The sequence below is a fragment of the Rhinoderma darwinii genome, assembly GCF_050947455.1.
Source record: "Rhinoderma darwinii isolate aRhiDar2 chromosome 2 unlocalized genomic scaffold, aRhiDar2.hap1 SUPER_2_unloc_6, whole genome shotgun sequence".
In the NCBI taxonomy this organism is placed as follows: Eukaryota; Metazoa; Chordata; class Amphibia; order Anura; family Rhinodermatidae; genus Rhinoderma; species Rhinoderma darwinii.
In genome coordinates, this window is record NW_027461729.1 from 770425 (window position 1) to 790797 (window position 20373).

A 20373-nucleotide genomic window follows, 5' to 3' on the forward strand; every position below is an offset into this window, starting at 1 on the left:
TGCTCCTACAACCTCCATCCTTGCACAGTTTGTTATTCTTCCAGGTAACATAGTAACAAATCCAAATTGCTGCTCTCTTTGTAGGCAAGCAAGGGTTTGTTGCAACTGCAATTCTTACTTCTTCTTGAAATGTAGGGACCACAGTACATTCCATCACATCCATCTAGTGTACACAGGTAGGTCCATTGTGACGGGCGGGCGGGCGGGCTGGCTGCTTTAATGGCTGTTTGCTGTTCCCCTACTCCACTCCACTATTTGACTATGGTGCTGCATCAATCAGTGGCTGGCTCAGGTGCAGCTCTTTAACCTACCTAGGAGGGAGGGCGGAGAGAAGACAAGGAAGGTGAATGAGCTGTTCCAATGTGAAATGCCGGAAACACAGAAACACAGACGACACAAAACAAGAGGTGGCAATGTATTAATTAATTGCATTTAATAAATTAGCTCATTATCACACATGACTGTACAAATGCATTGTCCAACAGGTGTTGAAATAATGGGATTAAAAGGGGAGATCCCATCCGAAAGACAAAAACAATGGCAAACACAAAAAGCACTTTTGGAATCTGATTTTAGTAAACACATAAGGAAAGGGTGCACCGGTCCTGGAAATACTGCAATACCAGGTCAATGCGTGGAGTGGACAGAGCAAGCTCTATTTCCATCTCCCTGTTCTAAAAATCCATTTAATATATGGTCCCCAGATAGGGGACGTATCAGATATTAAACTGATAAGAACAGATACTACACTTGATCTTAGCCAAAAGGCCGAGAAGCGATAACCCGAACGGGCCGCGCGTTGACCGAGCCTGCCCAATACTGCTGTTCACCCCTTGCAGCGATTCAGCCTACTCCTAGGCAATTCCATGGGGCCCTGCAGGCTCACACACACTCACAGCTACTAAGCGGGAGGTGAATAAAGGCCGGAGAGGAAGCAAGACAGGATTTGCTTCTTTTGCTTGCACCACAATGCAGTGCTGAAAGAGGAGGAATCGACATAAAAACGCCTTCCTGGCAACGCCCAAATGCCCTCCTGCCGTGCAAACACTGGCAGCAGCAGCAGCAGCAGCAGCAGTAAGTGCATGCCCACTGCCACCCCTTCTCCTTTCACACCTTGTATCAGCTTTAATCCAGTCCAGTGCTGCCTGCTGAGCAGCACTGACCAACACTGCCTGGGCCCAGGCTTTTATCTCTGAGGCCCCATTATGATGTCAGAAAGCTGGCTCTGGCTCCTGAGGTCTCCACTATGACACGTGCAAAGTTCCGTCTGAACTTTATATAAGACGGTGCGGCTCAGTCAGTCACTCAGTGTTGCCTGAGAGGGCAACACTGCAACAGCCGGCCCCCAGGCTGTCTTTTTTTTGCACAGCTAGTTGCCTCCAGGAGGCCACAAGAGGGAGACAAGGGACTGCAAAATGGAAAATAGGCATCCACCAACTTTACAGACAACTTGTTCTCCTTGCTCCTACAACCTCCATCCTTGCACAGTTTGTTATTCTTCCAGGTAACATAGTAACAAATCCAAATTGCTGCTCTCTTTGTAGGCAAGCAAGGGTTTGTTGCAACTGCAATTCTTACTTCTTCTTGAAATGTAGGGACCACAGTACATTCCATCACATCCATCTAGTGTACACAGGTAGGTCCATTGTGACGGGCGGGCGGGCGGGCTGGCTGCTTTAATGGCTGTTTGCTGTTCCCCTACTCCACTCCACTATTTGACTATGGTGCTGCATCAATCAGTGGCTGGCTCAGGTGCAGCTCTTTAACCTACCTAGGAGGGAGGGCAGAGAGAAGACAAGGAAGGTGAATGAGCTGTTCCAATGTGAAATGCCGGAAACACAGAAACACAGACGACACAAAACAAGAGGTGGCAATGTATTAATTAATTGCATTTAATAAATTAGCTCATTATCACACATGACTGTACAAATGCATTGTCCAACAGGTGTTGAAATAATGGGATTAAAAGGGGAGATCCCATCCGAAAGACAAAAACAATGGCAAACACAAAAAGCACTTTTGGAATCTGATTTTAGTAAACACATGAGGAAAGGGTGCACCGGTCCTGGAAATACTGCAATACCAGGTCAATGCGTGGAGTGGACAGAGCAAGCTCTATTTCCATCTCCCTGTTCTAAAAATCCATTTAATATATGGTCCCCAGATAGGGGACGTATCAGATATTAAACTGATAAGAACAGATACTACACTTGATTTTAGCCAAAAGGCCGAGAAGCGATAACCCGAACGGGCCGCTCGTTGACCGAGCCTGCCCAATACTGCTGTTCACCCCTTGCAGTGATTCAGCCTACTCCTAGGCAATTCCATGGGGCCCTGCAGGCTCACACACACTCACTGCTAATAAGCGGGAGGTGAATAAAGGCCGGAGAGGAAGCAAGACAGGATTTGCTTCTTTTGCTTGCACCACAATGCAGTGCTGAAAGAGGAGGAATCGACATAAAAACGCCTTCCTGGCAACGCCCAAATGCCCTCCTGCCGTGCAAACACTGGCAGCAGCAGCAGCAGCAGCAGCAGTAAGTGCATGCCCACTGCCACCCCTTCTCCTTTCACACCTTGTATCAGCTTTAATCCAGTCCAGTGCTGCCTGCTGAGCAGCACTGACCAACACTGCCTGGGCCCAGGCTTTTATCTCTGAGGCCCCATTATGATGTCAGAAAGCTGGCTCTGGCTCCTGAGGTCTCCACTATGACACCTGCAAAGTTCCGTCTGAACTTTATATAAGACGGTGCGGCTCAGTCAGTCACTCAGTGTTGCCTGAGAGGGCAACACTGCAACAGCCGGCCCCCAGGCTGTCTTTTTTTTGCACAGCTAGTTGCCTCCAGGAGGCCACAAGAGGGAGACAAGGGACTGCAAAATGGAAAATAGGCATCCACCAACTTTACAGACAACTTGTTCTCCTTGCTCCTACAACCTCCATCCTTGCACAGTTTGTTATTCTTCCAGGTAACATAGTAACAAATCCAAATTGCTGCTCTCTTTGTAGGCAAGCAAGGGTTTGTTGCAACTGCAATTCTTACTTCTTCTTGAAATGTAGGGACCACAGTACATTCCATCACATCCATCTAGTGTACACAGGTAGGTCCATTGTGACGGGCGGGCGGGCGGGCGGGCTGGCTGCTTTAATGGCTGTTTGCTGTTCCCCTACTCCACTCCACTATTTGACTATGGTGCTGCATCAATCAGTGGCTGGCTCAGGTGCAGCTCTTTAACCTACCTAGGAGGGAGGGCGGAGAGAAGACAAGGAAGGTGAATGAGCTGTTCCAATGTGAAATGCCGGAAACACAGAAACACAGACGACACAAAACAAGAGGTGGCAATGTATTAATTAATTGCATTTAATAAATTAGCTCATTATCACACATGACTGTACAAATGCATTGTCCAACAGGTGTTGAAATAATGGGATTAAAAGGGGAGATCCCATCCGAAAGACAAAAACAATGGCAAACACAAAAAGCACTTTTGGAATCTGATTTTAGTAAACACATAAGGAAAGGGTGCACCGGTCCTGGAAATACTGCAATACCAGGTCAATGCGTGGAGTGGACAGAGCAAGCTCTATTTCCATCTCCCTGTTCTAAAAATCCATTTAATATATGGTCCCCAGATAGGGGACGTATCAGATATTAAACTGATAAGAACAGATACTACACTTGATCTTAGCCAAAAGGCCGAGAAGCGATAACCCGAACGGGCCGCGCGTTGACCGAGCCTGCCCAATACTGCTGTTCACCCCTTGCAGCGATTCAGCCTACTCCTAGGCAATTCCATGGGGCCCTGCAGGCTCACACACACTCACAGCTACTAAGCGGGAGGTGAATAAAGGCCGGAGAGGAAGCAAGACAGGATTTGCTTCTTTTGCTTGCACCACAATGCAGTGCTGAAAGAGGAGGAATCGACATAAAAACGCCTTCCTGGCAACGCCCAAATGCCCTCCTGCCGTGCAAACACTGGCAGCAGCAGCAGCAGCAGCAGCAGTAAGTGCATGCCCACTGCCACCCCTTCTCCTTTCACACCTTGTATCAGCTTTAATCCAGTCCAGTGCTGCCTGCTGAGCAGCACTGACCAACACTGCCTGGGCCCAGGCTTTTATCTCTGAGGCCCCATTATGATGTCAGAAAGCTGGCTCTGGCTCCTGAGGTCTCCACTATGACACGTGCAAAGTTCCGTCTGAACTTTATATAAGACGGTGCGGCTCAGTCAGTCACTCAGTGTTGCCTGAGAGGGCAACACTGCAACAGCCGGCCCCCAGGCTGTCTTTTTTTTGCACAGCTAGTTGCCTCCAGGAGGCCACAAGAGGGAGACAAGGGACTGCAAAATGGAAAATAGGCATCCACCAACTTTACAGACAACTTGTTCTCCTTGCTCCTACACCCTCCATCCTTGCACAGTTTGTTATTCTTCCAGGTAACATAGTAACAAATCCAAATTGCTGCTCTCTTTGTAGGCAAGCAAGGGTTTGTTGCAACTGCAATTCTTACTTCTTCTTGAAATGTAGGGACCACAGTACATTCCATCACATCCATCTAGTGTACACAGGTAGGTCCATTGTGACGGGCGGGCGGGCGGGCTGGCTGCTTTAATGGCTGTTTGCTGTTCCCCTACTCCACTCCACTATTTGACTATGGTGCTGCATCAATCAGTGGCTGGCTCAGGTGCAGCTCTTTAACCTACCTAGGAGGGAGGGCGGAGAGAAGACAAGGAAGGTGAATGAGCTGTTCCAATGTGAAATGCCGGAAACACAGAAACACAGACGACACAAAACAAGAGGTGGCAATGTATTAATTAATTGCATTTAATAAATTAGCTCATTATCACACATGACTGTACAAATGCATTGTCCAACAGGTGTTGAAATAATGGGATTAAAAGGGGAGATCCCATCCGAAAGACAAAAACAATGGCAAACACAAAAAGCACTTTTGGAATCTGATTTTAGTAAACACATAAGGAAAGGGTGCACCGGTCCTGGAAATACTGCAATACCAGGTCAATGCGTGGAGTGGACAGAGCAAGCTCTATTTCCATCTCCCTGTTCTAAAAATCCATTTAATATATGGTCCCCAGATAGGGGACGTATCAGATATTAAACTGATAAGAACAGATACTACACTTGATCTTAGCCAAAAGGCCGAGAAGCGATAACCCGAACGGGCCGCGCGTTGACCGAGCCTGCCCAATACTGCTGTTCACCCCTTGCAGCGATTCAGCCTACTCCTAGGCAATTCCATGGGGCCCTGCAGGCTCACACACACTCACAGCTACTAAGCGGGAGGTGAATAAAGGCCGGAGAGGAAGCAAGACAGGATTTGCTTCTTTTGCTTGCACCACAATGCAGTGCTGAAAGAGGAGGAATCGACATAAAAACGCCTTCCTGGCAACGCCCAAATGCCCTCCTGCCGTGCAAACACTGGCAGCAGCAGCAGCAGCAGCAGTAAGTGCATGCCCACTGCCACCCCTTCTCCTTTCACACCTTGTATCAGCTTTAATCCAGTCCAGTGCTGCCTGCTGAGCAGCACTGACCAACACTGCCTGGGCCCAGGCTTTTATCTCTGAGGCCCCATTATGATGTCAGAAAGCTGGCTCTGGCTCCTGAGGTCTCCACTATGACACGTGCAAAGTTCCGTCTGAACTTTATATAAGACGGTGCGGCTCAGTCAGTCACTCAGTGTTGCCTGAGAGGGCAACACTGCAACAGCCGGCCCCCAGGCTGTCTTTTTTTTGCACAGCTAGTTGCCTCCAGGAGGCCACAAGAGGGAGACAAGGGACTGCAAAATGGAAAATAGGCATCCACCAACTTTACAGACAACTTGTTCTCCTTGCTCCTACAACCTCCATCCTTGCACAGTTTGTTATTCTTCCAGGTAACATAGTAACAAATCCAAATTGCTGCTCTCTTTGTAGGCAAGCAAGGGTTTGTTGCAACTGCAATTCTTACTTCTTCTTGAAATGTAGGGACCACAGTACATTCCATCACATCCATCTAGTGTACACAGGTAGGTCCATTGTGACGGGCGGGCGGGCGGGCGGGCTGGCTGCTTTAATGGCTGTTTGCTGTTCCCCTACTCCACTCCACTATTTGACTATGGTGCTGCATCAATCAGTGGCTGGCTCAGGTGCAGCTCTTTAACCTACCTAGGAGGGAGGGCGGAGAGAAGACAAGGAAGGTGAATGAGCTGTTCCAATGTGAAATGCCGGAAACACAGAAACACAGACGACACAAAACAAGAGGTGGCAATGTATTAATTAATTGCATTTAATAAATTAGCTCATTATCACACATGACTGTACAAATGCATTGTCCAACAGGTGTTGAAATAATGGGATTAAAAGGGGAGATCCCATCCGAAAGACAAAAACAATGGCAAACACAAAAAGCACTTTTGGAATCTGATTTTAGTAAACACATAAGGAAAGGGTGCACCGGTCCTGGAAATACTGCAATACCAGGTCAATGCGTGGAATGGACAGAGCAAGCTCTATTTCCATCTCCCTGTTCTAAAAATCCATTTAATATATGGTCCCCAGATAGGGGACGTATCAGATATTAAACTGATAAGAACAGATACTACACTTGATCTTAGCCAAAAGGCCGAGAAGCGATAACCCGAACGTGCCGCGCGTTTTGCTTCTTTTGCTTGCACCACAATGCAGTGCTGAAAGAGGAGGAATCGACATAAAAACGCCTTCCTGGCAACGCCCAAATGCCCTCCTGCCGTGCAAACACTGGCAGCAGCAGCAGCAGCAGCAGCAGCAGTAAGTGCATGCCCACTGCCACCCCTTCTCCTTTCACACCTTGTATCAGCTTTAATCCAGTCCAGTGCTGCCTGCTGAGCAGCACTGACCAACACTGCCTGGGCCCAGGCTTTTATCTCTGAGGCCCCATTATGATGTCAGAAAGCTGGCTCTGGCTCCTGAGGTCTCCACTATGACACGTGCAAAGTTCCGTCTGAACTTTATATAAGACGGTGCGGCTCAGTCAGTCACTCAGTGTTGCCTGAGAGGGCAACACTGCAACAGCCGGCCCCCAGGCTGTCTTTTTTTTGCACAGCTAGTTGCCTCCAGGAGGCCACAAGAGGGAGACAAGGGACTGCAAAATGGAAAATAGGCATCCACCAACTTTACAGACAACTTGTTCTCCTTGCTCCTACAACCTCCATCCTTGCACAGTTTGTTATTCTTCCAGGTAACATAGTAACAAATCCAAATTGCTGCTCTCTTTGTAGGCAAGGATGGGTTTGTTGCAACTGCAATTCTTACTTCTTCTTGAAATGTAGGGACCACAGTACATTCCATCACATCCATCTAGTGTACACAGGTAGGTCCATTGTGACGGGCGGGCGGGCGGGCTGGCTGCTTTAATGGCTGTTTGCTGTTCCCCTACTCCACTCCACTATTTGACTATGGTGCTGCATCAATCAGTGGCTGGCTCAGGTGCAGCTCTTTAACCTACCTAGGAGGGAGGGCGGAGAGAAGACAAGGAAGGTGAATGAGCTGTTCCAATGTGAAATGCCGGAAACACAGAAACACAGACGACACAAAACAAGAGGTGGCAATGTATTAATTAATTGCATTTAATAAATTAGCTCATTATCACACATGACTGTACAAATGCATTGTCCAACAGGTGTTGAAATAATGGGATTAAAAGGGGAGATCCCATCCGAAAGACAAAAACAATGGCAAACACAAAAAGCACTTTTGGAATCTGATTTTAGTAAACACATAAGGAAAGGGTGCACCGGTCCTGGAAATACTGCAATACCAGGTCAATGCGTGGAGTGGACAGAGCAAGCTCTATTTCCATCTCCCTGTTCTAAAAATCCATTTAATATATGGTCCCCAGATAGGGGACGTATCAGATATTAAACTGATAAGAACAGATACTACACTTGATCTTAGCCAAAAGGCCGAGAAGCGATAACCCGAACGTGCCGCGCGTTTTGCTTCTTTTGCTTGCACCACAATGCAGTGCTGAAAGAGGAGGAATCGACATAAAAACGCCTTCCTGGCAACGCCCAAATGCCCTCCTGCCGTGCAAACACTGGCAGCAGCAGCAGCAGTAAGTGCATGCCCACTGCCACCCCTTCTCCTTTCACACCTTGTATCAGCTTTAATCCAGTCCAGTGCTGCCTGCTGAGCAGCACTGACCAACACTGCCTGGGCCCAGGCTTTTATCTCTGAGGCCCCATTATGATATCAGAAAGCTGGCTCTGGCTCCTGAGGTCTCCACTATGACACGTGCAAAGTTCCGTCTGAACTTTATATAAGACGGTGCGGCTCAGTCAGTCACTCAGTGTTGCCTGAGAGGGCAACACTGCAACAGCCGGCCCCCAGGCTGTCTTTTTTTTGCACAGCTATTTGCCTCCAGGAGGCCACAAGAGGGAGACAAGGGACTGCAAAATGGAAAATAGGCATCCACCAACTTTACAGACAACTTGTTCTCCTTGCTCCTACAACCTCCATCCTTGCACAGTTTGTTATTCTTCCAGGTAACATAGTAACAAATCCAAATTGCTGCTCTCTTTGTAGGCAAGCAAGGGTTTGTTGCAACTGCAATTCTTACTTCTTCTTGAAATGTAGGGACCACAGTACGTTCCATCACATCCATCTAGTGTACACAGGTAGGTCCATTGTGACGGGCGGGCTGGCTGCTTTAATGGCTGTTTGCTGTTCCCCTACTCCACTCCACTATTTGACTATGGTGCTGCATCAATCAGTGGCTGGCTCAGGTGCAGCTCTTTAACCCCTTCCCGACATTTGACGTACATGTACGTCATGGAAAGCATTGACTTCCCGCAAAATGCCGTACATGTACGTCAAATGTTTGGCACCGGCTCAGAAACTGAGTCGGTGCCATCATCACCGGATCTCAGCTGTATCTTACAGCTGACATCCGACTGTAACGGCGGGGACCGAAATTAGCTTCGATCCCCGCCATTAACCCCTTAAGTGCAGCGCTCAAACGCGATCGCTGCACTTAAGGTGTTTGCAGCTCATCGGAGCCCCAGCAATGAAATTGCCGGGGTTCCGGTGGCTGCAATGGCAACCGGAGGCCTAATACTTGCCTCCCGGTCTGCCTAGCACCGAAGCCGGTCAAGATCCGCCCGGCGGCGGAGCCTGATCGGCTTCCGTAGCTACCGGCAAGATGGCGCCGGGTCAGGAGCTGATCCGGCGTCATCAGCGGTGGATGTCAGCTGTACTGTACAGCTGACATCCACCTGTAACGGCAGGAACCGGAGCTAGCTCCGATCCCTGCCATTAACCCCTTCGATGCAGCAATCGAAAGCGATTGCTGCATCGTAGCGGTTACTAGCAGATCGCCAGCCCTGACAGGCAATCGGGACTGGCGACTGCTGTTATGGCAACAGGAGACACAATGGTCTCCTGCTCTGCCATTACGGAAGCCTATTAGGCCCCGCCGGGAGGCGAAGCCTAATCGGCTTGCTGTCAGTGAATGACTGACAGATCTAATACATTGCACTACATAGGTAGTGCAATGTATTAGAAAAAAAAATATCTGACCGTTGGACCTTCAAGTCCCCTAGTGGGACTTGAAGAAAAGTGTAAAAAAAGTATAAAAAAGTGTAAAAAAAAGTGCAAAAAATAGAAGTTTGAAAACAATAAAAGTTTCAAGTAATCAAATAAAACACAATCCCCCTTTTACTCTTATCAAGTCCTTTATTATTGAAAAATAATAATAAACCATATGTATTTGCTATCGCCACGACCGTAACGACCTGAGGTATCAAAATATTGTATTATTTATTGCACGCGGTGAACAGCGTAAAAAAAACGTAAAAAACGTTACCAGAGTTTCTGTTTTTTAGTCACTTTGCCCTACAAATATTAGAATAAAAAGTGATCAAAAAGTCGCACGTATCCAAAAATGGTACCTATAAAAACTATAGCTCGTCCCGCAAAAAACAAGCCCTCATACACCTCCGTCGACAAAAAAATTAAAACTTTATGGTTCTCACAACTTTGCGACAGAAAAAAAATACATTCTTTTTACAAAAGTAATTTTATTGTGAAAAAAGTTGTAAAACATAAAAAAATGCTATAAATTAGGTATCGCCGGAATCGTACTGACCCGCAGAATAAAGTTAACATGTAATTTATAACGCATGGTGAACGCTGTATAAAAAAACCGAAAAAAGCTGTGCCAGAATTGCATTTTTTTGTTTACCTGGCATCCCAAAAAATAGGATAAAAGGTGATCAAAAAGTCATATGTACCCCAAAATGGTACCAATAATAACTACAGCTCGTCCCGCAACAAACCAGCCCTCATACCGCTACGTCTATGAAAAATAAAATTAGTTATGGCTCCAATAAGTCAGGAAATAAAAAAATATGCAGTTGTGCCCGAGGGGAACATTTCTTCTGTTTGAAGAGGCGATTTATCAAGGACCTAAAATTAGGGAACCAGGAAAGGGAGGGCCCAAACATATCCGCTGGAAGCGACGGTGCCCGTATTATACCAGGACAACACTTTCCCAGCAAAATTCCCCAAACTGCAAAGGTGCAGAGTGTGGACCAAAAGCGGGATAAGAAATTACACCATTTATCAGTGCGACATTGGCCTGTGCGGAAAGGATTGCTTCACAGCGTAACACACATCTATGGATTATTAATTTTTTTTCATACCACCTGACTATGCCCCTTATATACTCCGCCCGGCTTACATGTACCCCCACATTATAAAACACCAGCAATACTCAAACAAATATAGTACCAAGCAAAATCCGCTCTCCAAAAGCCAAATGGTGCTCCCTCGGCTCTGAACCCTACAGCGTGCCCAAACAGCAGTTTCCTTCAACATATATGGCATCGTCATACCCGGGAGAACCCTTTTAACAATTTTTGGGGTGTGTGTCTCCAGTGTCATAAGCTGGGCACGACATATTTGCCACTGAATGGCATATCTAGGGAAAAATATAAATTTTTAATTTGCACCATCCGCAGTGCATTCATTTATGGAAAAGACCTGTGGGGTGAAAATGCTCACTACACCTCTTAATAAATGCCTTGAGGGGTGCAGTTTCCATAATGGGGTCACTTCTCAGGGGTTTCTTTTTATTATTTCACATCTGAGCCTCTGCAGTTGTGAACCAATACTTTGCAAATCGCCAAATTAGGCCTCCACTCCGCATGGTACTCTTCACTCCTGAGCCCTGTCATATGTCCAGGCAAAAGATTAGGGCCACATGTAGGGTGTTTCTAAAACCGGGAAACACCGCATAATAATTAGAGGGCTGTCTTGTTATGGTGGCACAAGCCGGGCACCACATATTGGCATATCTATGGAAGAAAATCCCATTTTCACTCTGCAACATCGAGTGAACACTAATTTCTACAAAACACCTGCAGGGTTAAAATGCTTACTACACCCCTTGGTAAATGCATTGAGGGGTGTCGTTTCCAAAATGGGGTCACTTCTGGGGGGTTTCCACTGTTTTGGGCCCACAGGCGCCCAGAAACCAATCCAGCAACATCTGCACTCCAAATGGCGGTCCTTTCCTTCTGAGCCCTGCCGTTTGCCCAAACAGCAGTTTATGACCACATATGGGGTATTGCCGTACTCGGGAGAAATTGCTTTACAAATTTTGGGTTCTTTTTTTCCTTTATTTGTTGAGAAAATGAAAAAATTTGCGCTAAAGCTACGTCTTATTGAAGAAAAAGGACTGTTTTTATTTTCACTGCCTAATTCTAATAAATTCTATGAAACGTCTGTGGGGTCAAAATGCTCACTACACCCCTAGATGAATTCCTCAAGAGGTGTAGTTTCCTAAATGGAGTCCCTTTTTGGGCGTTTTCATTGTTTTGTCCCCTCAGGGGCTTTGCAAATGTGACCTGGCCTCCGCAAACCATTCCTGCTAAATGTGATCTCAAAAAGCCAAATAGTGCTGTTTCCCTTCTAAGCCCTGCCGTGTGTCCAAACAGCCGTTTATTACCACATGTGGGGTATTGTTTTACTCGGGAGAAATTGCTTTACAAATTTTGTGGTGCTTTTTCTCCTTCAGTCCTTCTGGAAATGAGAAAAAATTAGCTAAACCTAGATTTTTTTTGAAAAAATGTAGATTATTATTTTCAGGGCCTACTTCCAATATTTTCTGCAAAAAAACTGTGGGGTCAAATCGCTCACTATACCCCTAGATAATTTCCTCAATGGGTGTAGTTTCCGAAATGGGGTCACTTGTGGGGGGTTTCCACTGTTTTGTCCCCTCAGGGGCTTCGTAAATGTGACATGGCCTCCGCAAACCATTCCTGCTAAATGTGGACTCCAAAAGCCAAATGGCGCTCTTTCCCTTCTAAGCCCTGCCGTGTGTCCAAATATCCATTTATTACCACATGTGGGGTAGTGTTTTACTCGGGAGAAATTGCTTTACAAATTTTGCGATGCTTTTTCTCCTTTAGTCCTTGTGGAAATGAGAAAAAAAATCGCTAAACCTACATTTTCTTTGAAGAAATGTTGATTTTAATTTTCACGGCCTACTTCCAATAATTTCTGTAAAAAACCTGTGCGGTCAAAATGCTCACTACACCCCTAGATAATTTCCTTGAGGTGTCTAGTTTCCCAGATGGGGTCACTTTTGGGGGATTTTCACTGTTTTGGCACCGCAAGAGCCCTTCAAACCTGACATGGTGCCTAAAATATATTCTAACAAAAATAAGGCCCCAAAATCCACTAGGTGCTCCTTTGCTTCTGAGGCCGGTGCTTCAGGCCAGTAGCACACTAGGACCACATGTGGGATATTTCCTAAAACTGCTGAAACTGGGCAACCAATATTGAGTTGCATTTCTCTGGTAAAACCTTCTGTGTTATAAAAAAAATTGTATTAAAAATTTATTTCTGCAAAAAAATATGAAATTTGTAAATTTCACCTCTACTTTGCGTTAATTCCTGTGAAATGTGTAAAGGGTTAAGACATTTTCTAAATGCTGTTTTGAATACTTTGAGGGGTGAAGTTTTTAAAATGGGGTGACTTTTTGGGGGTTTCTAATATATAAGGCCCTCAAAACCACTTCACAACTGAACTGGCCCCTGTAAAAATAGCCTTTTGAAATTTTCTTGAAAATGTGAGAAATTGCTGCTAAAGTTCTAAGCCTTGTGAGGTCATAGAAAAATAAAAGGATGTTCAAAAAACGATGCCAATCTAAAGTAGACATATGGGGATGTTAATTAGCAACAATTTTGTGTGGTATTACTGCCTGTCTTACAAGCAGATACATTTAAATTGAGAAAAATGCTAATTTTTGCAATTTTTCACTATATTTTCGTGTTTTTCACAATTAAATACTGAATGTATCGACCAAATTTTACCACTATCTTAAAGTCCAATGTGTCACGAGAAAACAATCTCAGAATCGCCCGGATAGGTGAAAGCATTTCGACGTTATTACCACATAAAGTGAAACATGTCAGATTTGAAAAATGAGGCTCTGTCAGGAAGGTCAAAAGTGGCTAAAGAGGGAAGGGGTTAACCTACCTAGGAGGGAGGGCGGAGAGAAGACAAGGAAGGTGAATGAGCTGTTCCAATGTGAAATGCCGGAAACACAGAAACACAGACGACACAAAACAAGAGGTGGCAATGTATTAATTAATTGCATTTAATAAATTAGCTCATTATCACACATGACTGTACAAATGCATTGTCCAACAGGTGTTGAAATAATGGGATTAAAAGGGGAGATCCCATCCGAAAGACAAAAACAATGGCAAACACAAAAAGCACTTTTGGAATCTGATTTTAGTAAACACATAAGGAAAGGGTGCACCGGTCCTGGAAATACTGCAATACCAGGTCAATGCGTGGAGTGGACAGAGCAAGCTCTATTTCCATCTCCCTGTTCTAAAAATCCATTTAATATATGGTCCCCAGATAGGGGACGTATCAGATATTAAACTGATAAGAACAGATACTACACTTGATCTTAGCCAAAAGGCCGAGAAGCGATAACCCGAACGGGCCGCGCGTTGACCGAGCCTGCCCAATACTGCTGTTCACCCCTTGCAGCGATTCAGCCTACTCCTAGGCAATTCCATGGGGCCCTGCAGGCTCACACACACTCACAGCTACTAAGCGGGAGGTGAATAAAGGCCGGAGAGGAAGCAAGACAGGATTTGCTTCTTTTGCTTGCACCACAATGCAGTGCTGAAAGAGGAGGAATCGACATAAAAACGCCTTCCTGGCAACGCCCAAATGCCCTCCTGCCGTGCAAACACTGGCAGCAGCAGCAGCAGCAGCAGCAGCAGTAAGTGCATGCCCACTGCCACCCCTTCTCCTTTCACACCTTGTATCAGCTTTAATCCAGTCCAATTGAAGGACTTTTACCAACTCCATCCATGAAAACAACCACCCTTTATCGAGACTATTGTTCTGAAGATGAATAGATAGTGTAGGGTGTGCACCGACTCTTTAAGTCCAGCTACAAAGGGGGGTCTCCTAATAGGGGAGGCTCGTCTCAAACTGGTGAAAAAATCCTTTTACTCCCCTTTCCCAGAGCACGGACACACTTAGGTTAAGAAATGAAGAAAATAATGATAAAAGGGGGGACTGTGAAGGATGGAGTGGACAGAAGTTAATGTTTATAATAATTTTCTTTCTTTAATAAAATATAGACTATAGAGTTGTGTACATAATTGTGATGAAGCAATAGTAATAGGATTAGATAAGTATACGTGGCAAGATGGCCCCTGAACAGGGACTACGCACTAATAAAATAACAAGTCACTTCCTGGTATGAACGAACTATGAACTAGGAAGACATATCTAAAGGACCAGATAAGGGTGAACCTATCCATGGATGACACAAGTATCAAGAGGCTTACAGTGATACGTGCTTTTATAAAAGTGTGATAACATGTACCCACCCCCAGGAGAAAGGGGATATATAGAACAAATGTGTCTAATAAATAAATCAGTGACGCCTGATGCTGAGTGAGGAGCTTTGTACCAGACTCTGTGTGGTGTGATTCCTTTCGTACGAACTCAGCGTATTATCCCTGCCGGTTGAGACTGATTAGTACCCGAACATTTTGGCGCCCAACGTGGGGCCACACTCGAGGGATAAGCCGTGTCCGTGATCGACGACCCCCAGACGCCTCAACATTGAATCGCCAGCCACTCTCCCAGGAAGTCTGATCAGCTTCAAATAAAACACGGTAAGGTTAAGTTCATGTTTATGAATATTGGCTCTTATCCGTGTGGGAGAGTGAGCAGGTGATAAGATACCGAGGTATTTGGAGTCGATCCCGGCCACACTCTCAGCGACAGAGAGTTAACCCGCTGTGTGGTTCCAAGAATCATAGTATAGATAGTCGCGTCTCGCCGGCATAGGTGATAAGTATAAGTGTAATAATTTAATTCGTCGCGGGGTATAGGTTGATACCATTAAGTCGACAGAGACAAATAGTCGCAGGGTATAGTTGATACCATTAAGACGACATGTGTAGGTGTAATAATTTAATTTAATTGGTCGCAGGGTATAGGTTGATACCATTAAGACGACAGAGACAGACAGTCAGTTATAATTGTGTTTAAAAAAAAAAAAAAAAAATATAAAAAAAAATTGTGTTTTGTGTTCAGAAACATCGAGAATAAGGTTTCATTCTCAGGACGGTGTTAAATATAGAACAGTATGTTTAATGTGTTTAAAAAAAAAAAAAGAGACAGGCAAGAAGAATGTAGAAAATAGTGAGAAAGTTATGCACATATGTGGCATATTTATAGATGGAAGAATGGGCTGCAGCTCTTAGGGAAAACAAGGGAAGATTAAGTGACGAAGGAAAGTTAGATGAAGCATTAGCTTGGCAAAGAACAGCCATAGCCATAACTAAAGACAAGTTTACTGAGCAAGAAATACGAGACAGAAAGGGTAAAATCATCAAATATGTGTATTACAAAGAACGTGTCCAGCCACCGCCCTATAATGGCGACGGTGGAATTCTAACTTCGTGGGAGTGTCCCAGTTGTGGTTAACAGAACCCGCCCCAAGTTGAATATTGTGTATCATGTCACTTTCCACGCCCCGATCCTCCCATATATGCCACGCCTTCGGCACCACTCCCCGCCCCAGGAGGCCATCTTGGTACACCTAAACCTGTTGTTCCGTTATATCCGGTACTCACACAAGAAGGTGGATTTTATAAGCCCCCTCCGTAGGATGTGGCCACGCCCGGCCCAACCAAATCAGTATGAAATAATCACCTTGTTAATTTTGTCATTTGTAGTGTTTTTTCTATTTACAGAAGTTCCAGTCTAGTTCACTGATGAAACAACACGTCATCATAATATAGAGATGGTGGCCGTCATATTGTACTGTTAAACATTAACGTAGATAATTCCTATACAATGGTGTGATAAATGATTGCAGATACGTATGTTGTTTTGCCGGCATTGAAAGTGTTAAGATTGTGAGAAGCTGTGAGAAGTTGCAAGCTGTGAGTGCGTGACCTCCCTCCCTCCCCTGTAGTGTGCTGTGTTTGGGAGGAGGAGGAGGGGGGCTGACTGGGTGCAGTCTGCAGGGCTGATGAGACAGAGGGATCTCAATATGCACTGCTGAGAGATATATATATCAGTAATGTCTACAAACCGAAATACATTTCTTCTCTTTTGCGCAAGCGCTGTTGGTTATAAAAGTTACGATATTTATGTGTTATGATGTGATCAGATTTCATGTGTTTTGATAATTCAGATGTATTAAACTACAGATACTGTGAGACACGGGGGTTTGAAAATGTATGTGCCCCCCACCGTTCCCTATTTTTATATACTGTTTATTGGTTTGCAGTAATTAATGTTATCAGAGATAATATTTTCTGTTTTATTGAATAACTAACTACAATTGTTTTGTTTTTGATTTCACACATGAGTTATGTCATTGTAAAGATAACATGTTTGTCAGGAAAAAGTCATTTTTGTTTCAGGCTGTTGTACATTACAGGGGGTTAAATTAGTGTTATGTTGAGATGTTGTTTTGAACTCTGCTACATCACTCTCGCAGAGTCCACAAAGGGGGGAAGGGTGAAGGAACTGATCAGGTACAATTTTGGTTTATGTGTAAGAGACCATCCCCCTCCAGCAAAGTTACACAGGAGGCGATGTGACGTCACTCACACGAGTTTTTATGGATTTAGATGAGGGAGAAGGCAAAACAAAACTTGTCTGGACATTGTTATTTTGATGTAAAGTTTTTGGGAATGTTTTATTTTTATTTGTTTTTGTATTAATCAAGTATTTGCAGAACCTGATAAAAGTGAGATTCTCAAAGTATTCTGGATTATCAGCTGAATGAGGAGGAGTTGTGTTTGGTAGCGGCTTGTGACACCAATCCATGGAGTACCTCTACGCAAGCATATACTTTGTACTGTACTGAACAAAATGGACATGACACTGCGGTTCTCACACAAAGTCATGGACCACAGCAGAGCCCGATAGTATATTATTCAGCTAGACTAGACCCTGTGGCCCGAGGTTCCCCATCATGTGTGAGAGCTATCATTGCTGTAAATTCAATGTTAAACAAGGCCTCAGATTTGGTCCTGGCATTTCCACCACATGATATATATATTACTGCTATTCTAACTCAAGTACAACCTAAGCATTTGTCCACTGCAAGACATTTGAGATTAATCTGTGCGCTTCTTCTTCCTGAGCAGGTTACTTTACACCGCTGTACTACATTGAACCCAGCTACCTTACTGCCTTTGGAGCAAGGGGGGAGAAGACGTAGGTAAAGTATGGTCACAATTTTTGTCTGAAACTGATGAACATGATTGTATTGCCCTTATGGCCCAGGAAACAGTGGGCTTTGCACATGTGAAAGATACCCCACTCCAAAACCCAGACCTAATACTCTTTGTGGATGGTTCAAGGTATTGTGTAGAAGGATCTTTTCTTACAGGATATGCAGTAACCACCGAAGATGTAGTCCTAGAAGCAGCCTCCTTACCAGCGTCCCGCTCAGCACAAGAAGCGGAGCTTAAGGCCCTGGCAGCAGCATGCCAACATGCAGAAGGAAAGACAGCAAATATATACACTGACTCTCGAAGTAGCAGTAGTAAACATTAAAAGCTCACACCAAGGTGAGTTCACCAGAGACAAAAGGAAATGCTTTGGCAGACCAAGCCGCAAAAGCAAGCAGCACAGAAGCTACCCGTGTTAGCAGCCGTATGTCAGATAAAAGATCCAGAGGAAACAAGACCAGCTGTAAGCCCGAAACTACGGCAAAAACTTCAAGGACCAGCAGCAAAAGAAGAAAAAGACAAGTGGACGGCCCAAGGAGCAACGCTACGGAAAGATGGCCTCTGGCAATGCCAGAATAAACTGTGCCTGCCTAAGACAATGTTCCCAATGATGGCCCAGATAACACATGGAGAGACACACCAATAAAAAACGGCAATGATGGACTTGGTAAACAAGGTGTGGTATGCCCCAGGGTTTAGTGTGATGGCCAGCAGTTTTACACAAGGATGCATGATCTGTGCAACACATAATATTGGAAGAACTGTAAAAGTACCACAGAAGCACACACCCAGACCTATATATCCGTTCCAGAGACTGCAGATAGACTATATTCAACTACCCAAAGTTGGTACCTAGGAGTATGTGCTTGTTTGTATTGATCTCTTTTCAGGATGGCCAGAAGCTTTTCCAGTAACCAAAGCTACAGCCGTAGCCACAGCAAAGAAACTGATCAACGAGGTGGTGTGCAGATATGGAGTTCCAGAGATGATCGAGAGCGACAGAGGAACTCATTTTACGGGTGAAATCATGAACCATGTGTTGTCAGCTCTAGGCATAAGTCAAGCCCTACATACACCATACCATCCACAGAGCAGTGGGAAGGTTGAGAGATTAAATGGGACTCTCAAATTGAAAATCCAAAAAGCAATGGTAGAAAACGGGAAACCATGGACCGAGTGTCTACCATTAGCCTTGTTCTCAGTAAGATACACGCCCACAAAAAGAACAGGTCTCAGCCCATATGAGATCTTATTTGGGTCGGCTCCCAGATTAGGATGTTATTTTCCACAGGTGCTCCAAATGCAGTATGGTAGACTAACAGATTATGTATCAACGCTTGACAAACAATTGACCAAGGTGCATGCACAAGTATTTGCTTCCATTCCAGGTCCTGATTCAGTTGACGTATGAGCTAGAACCAGCAGATTGGGTCGTTGTTAAAAGACACGTGAGGAAAAGTCTAGACCCAAGATTTGATGGTCCTTTTCAAGTCCTACTCGTTACAAGCACCTCAGTGAAGCTCGAAGGAAAGGCAAGCTGGATTCACGCCAGTCATTGTAAAAAGGTTCTTCAGCCAGAAGAATGAAGATCTTTGCGGTTGTTGCGGCGGTTGTTGCGTGTGCTCTTATACAAAAAGGCAGAACTGCTACTCCTGTACACGTAATCAGTACAGAATCACTGGAACAGTTCAGGACAGGGTGGGCGAATGCCACAGTGGATAGAAAGCAGGGTAACTACACCTGTAAGGCCAATGCCCCGTGTTATACTACAAATGTGACTACAACCGAAGGGACTTGGAAAAAAGGGCCACATGGAGGGACTGTGTACCTTCACATAGACAAAACAGCCAACATTAGCATACAAGAAGAGACTGGGACTGTGGTTTTGTTGTTATGAACCAGATTTACAGTATCGACAGAAATATACAACCAGTAAAAATAGAAACGAAATGATAAATAAGACTTATGAAAGATTCAACAAGGAGAGGCTCAACTCTACGATTGTAATAAAAGAGACTGATGGGATGATATTATGTATGAATAATAGCCAAATAAGAAATAGAAGATATTTTGTATTCTTGATAACAATTTTAAGAGATATTTAGGAGTATGGAATGGTATACAGTTAGAAACCCAAGAGACCATCTCTCAAAATAGTCACATATTTACAAGGGAAAAAAAGAGATCTGAAAGGAAGTTTTGACCCCCATGTGTATATAGATGCTATAGGAGTCCCAAGGGGGGTCCCAGATGAATTCAAGGCCCGGGATCAGGTAGCAGCTTGATTTGAATCATTAATCCCTATGATCACAGCTAACAAAAATGTAGATTGGATAAATTATATCTATTACAACCAGCAACGGTTTGTTAACTATACTAGGGACGCTTTACAAGGTCTAGCTGACCAGTTAGGACCCACATCTACTATGACTTTCCAGAATCGTATGGCCCTTGATATGATACTAGCAGAAAAAGGAGGCGTTTGTGCCATGATAGGTACTACCTGTTGTACTTTTATTCCAGATAACACAGGACCAAACGGCAAAGTAACCATGGCAATCAAACAGATTGTTTCTTTATCCGAGGAATTAAAACGAAATT

General features: G+C 44.7%; 7 non-coding genes across 7 annotated transcripts; all 7 read right to left on the reverse strand.

Annotated features, from left to right (window-relative positions):
* Positions 1–589: 589 nt before the first annotated feature.
* On the reverse strand, positions 590–780 carry LOC142681603 (U2 spliceosomal RNA). Its single transcript, XR_012853492.1, has one exon. It is a non-coding gene; the product is annotated as a U2 spliceosomal RNA (small nuclear RNA).
* Positions 781–2049: 1269 nt separating this feature from the next.
* LOC142681735 (U2 spliceosomal RNA) lies at positions 2050–2240 on the reverse strand. The gene has a single exon (XR_012853611.1). It is a non-coding gene; the product is annotated as a U2 spliceosomal RNA (small nuclear RNA).
* A 1273-nt stretch (positions 2241–3513) lies between these two features.
* LOC142681604 (U2 spliceosomal RNA) lies at positions 3514–3704 on the reverse strand. Its single transcript, XR_012853493.1, has one exon. It is a non-coding gene; the product is annotated as a U2 spliceosomal RNA (small nuclear RNA).
* Positions 3705–4973: 1269 nt separating this feature from the next.
* LOC142681605 (U2 spliceosomal RNA) lies at positions 4974–5164 on the reverse strand. The gene has a single exon (XR_012853494.1). It is a non-coding gene; the product is annotated as a U2 spliceosomal RNA (small nuclear RNA).
* Positions 5165–6434: 1270 nt separating this feature from the next.
* LOC142681665 (U2 spliceosomal RNA) lies at positions 6435–6625 on the reverse strand. The gene has a single exon (XR_012853548.1). It is a non-coding gene; the product is annotated as a U2 spliceosomal RNA (small nuclear RNA).
* Positions 6626–7752: 1127 nt separating this feature from the next.
* LOC142681607 (U2 spliceosomal RNA) lies at positions 7753–7943 on the reverse strand. Its single transcript, XR_012853495.1, has one exon. It is a non-coding gene; the product is annotated as a U2 spliceosomal RNA (small nuclear RNA).
* A 5848-nt stretch (positions 7944–13791) lies between these two features.
* Positions 13792–13982, reverse strand: LOC142681608 (U2 spliceosomal RNA). The gene has a single exon (XR_012853496.1). It is a non-coding gene; the product is annotated as a U2 spliceosomal RNA (small nuclear RNA).
* Between the last annotated feature and the right edge of the window lie 6391 nt (positions 13983–20373).